Consider the following 2,996-nt stretch of genomic DNA (forward strand, 5'->3'; position numbering starts at 1 on the left):
TGTAGCAAATGGCTACAATAATGCAGAGGAGATCGGAATGAAATGAATTAAACATCAGGGAAAGGAGAGAGTAGGGCCTCCCTCGCCAAAACTTACACCTCAGAAACTTTTGTTTCACTGAACCACCCGAATAAAAACTCTCCCAACTTCCACTTTAGAAATTAGAATTGTTGTGAACTACAGCAGTTCAATGTTTCAAGGAATGGACTCAACTTGCTTTGTTCAGCTAGCTAAATATGACACCATGGCTGACTAGCATGCTAGCATCCAATAACACACAAATATATTGTATTTAGCAGCTACAGTACAGTTGGCTGGTCGTGTTGGCTAACTAGCAATGGCTACTGTGTTGACTTTGTTTGAGACACGGCTAACTAGCTGGCTAGCTTCGTGCAACTCCCGGCATGGCCGAATATAATGCTAACCTACAATAACTATCCACAACAGCCCGCGATGCCTACCTACAATAACCAACTACGTTCTAAATACATAATTAAGCCTTACTCGACAAAGCCCAAGCTATGTACAAAGCCAAACTTACCCGACGCCGGCTGATATTTGTCTTCTGCAATCAGTAGGTGTAATTAAGTACAGTAGCTACTAACTACCTAACGCTGATGCCTCAGATAATGAAGTTAGAAAAACGGCTGAAATGGTAGGTAGCTAGCTGGCTTAATTACAGGTACTCTTAAGCATGAATAACATTGGAAACAGCTATCCACCGTTGCTAAACGTTACCAGTAGTTACCCGCTAGCTAGCTAGCCTCGTGCTCCGCCGTAAACAATAGTTACCTACAATAGTAACCTACAGAAACCTACAATAACTCGCTAAAATAACTGCCTAAATAAACTAACCTACAATACTTAACTACCTACCTACAGTCAAATACATGTTTTAAGCTTTACTCAGCGCCATAAAAGAAGCCAAGCTTACCTCCTGCTAGAGAAAAACACAACCTCTCCCAACGATGACCGGGACACAACAATGATGTTGAATCTGTAGGAGTAGCAATGGTTGTCTTGTTGGCTGTGATGTGTTGGGGTACATGTAGTTGGGGGATGTGAACGGCGATTGAAGGGAGTGACAGACCGAGAGCACCATTTCTCATTTTTCAGGATAAGAGAAACAGTCAAGCTCTTTTAACCAAAGACACCAAAACCTTCCTGTGATGTTACTGGAGAAAAAATAATTGCTGGCAGTTAATGTTTCTCCCCAATTTCATGATATGCAATTGGTAGTTACAATCTTGTCTCATCGCTGCAACTCCCCAACGGACTCAGGAGAGGCGAAGGTTGAGAGTCATGCGTCCTCCGAAACATGACCTACCAAACCGCGCTGCTTCTTCACACACTGCACGCTTAACCCGGAAGCCAGCCGCACCAATGTGTCGGAGGAAACACCTTCCAACTGACAACTGAAAGTCAGCTTGCAGGCACCCGGCCCGCCACAAGGAGTCGCTAGAGCACGCTGAGCCAAGGAAATCCCCCCCCGGGCCAAACCCTCCCCTAACCCGGACGACGCGGGGCCAATTGTGTGCCGCCCCATGGGCGAACCCAATACAGTGCCTTAGACCACTGCGCCACTCGGCAGGCCCTAGCTTTAGCTTCTGCTATATAACAATGTCTTAGATCACTGGGATAGGATTACTATGGATGGCTTGTTTCTACATGCTGTGTGGTAAACTCTAGGGCTGATCCCATTTAGTCGACAGTCGCAAATTATAAATATATAGACACAGTGAGGGGAAAAAGTATTTGATCCCCTGCTGATTTTGTACGTTTGCCCACTGACAAAGACATGATCAGTCTATAATTTTAATGGTAGGTTTATTTGAACAGTGAGAGACAGAATAACAACAAAAACATCCAGAAAAACGCATGTCAAAAAATTTATGAATTCATGTAACAATACACTGACATTATTCATCTCAGTGTTGTCATCATAGATACATGTGGTGTTGATACAGAATGACAGTGTTCAGTAATGATTAATAAATGGTGAGCAAACTGTAAATGCCTTACAAATTGTTTATTACTGAACACTATAAAGTGTTAACCATGATTGCATATTCTTGCATTTTACCCTCAACTACTTACACAATACACCATTGAGATAGACTAGGACGTTATCTGATATCATGCATTATTGTACATTTCAACTTTACCACACTTGATGAAGGCATTGTGTCACAATTGAGCCACTAGAGGGTAATGTTAAACAACATATAGAATGAATCTTGACGTCCTCGGAATGTACTATTGGAATACTTACTTTCTATCATTAAATAACATGGAACAACCACAGACTTTGGTATTTGGAATATACAACCCTAAATGACTACAATGTATTTTATAAAACAAGCTTATGCCTTCATATGCCTTCTCCAAGTCATTCCATTCCAATCCATCCAAATCATTCTGCATCAACACCACATGTATCTATGATGACAACACTGAGATGAGTAATGTCAGTGTATTGTTACATGAAAGAAGCAATTACAACAAAATAGTATAACATAACTATGTTAAACTAGGGAATAAAAACATAGGAACTATACATGCCTTAACTTCAGAGTTAAAATATGTTTAGCTGTTACTTAGAACCGTGGATAAAAGAAAGCATAAATTATTGGATTAATTAAGGAAAAAATAGTTTTTGCTGCTTTTTTTGCTGCTTTTCTCTCAGACTTATTTGCCTGTACAGTTTTATTTGCCTGTACAAACATATCAATAGCATGTAAAGTAGGTAGTTTGCTATAAATTCGCCTAAGCAAACTGCACTATCAATTTAGGAGTCTACAATTTCACCATGTTCAACCTGCAGATCGATGTGCCTCAGAGACTGGAGTCTAACACTTGCAACGGCAGATATACTTGTGAGGAGATGGGAAACGTTGTCCATATAATGTCAATGGGCTGCGCGGTGCATTCTGGGTGATTCTGGGACAAGGAGCGCCCTCCTTCATAGAGTGAATGGGAGTCTATTGGGCGCTATC

This window comes from Coregonus lavaretus (genome assembly GCF_964263955.1).
Source record: "Coregonus lavaretus genome assembly, contig: HAP1_SCAFFOLD_520, whole genome shotgun sequence".
NCBI classification, from domain to species: Eukaryota; Metazoa; Chordata; class Actinopteri; order Salmoniformes; family Salmonidae; genus Coregonus; species Coregonus lavaretus.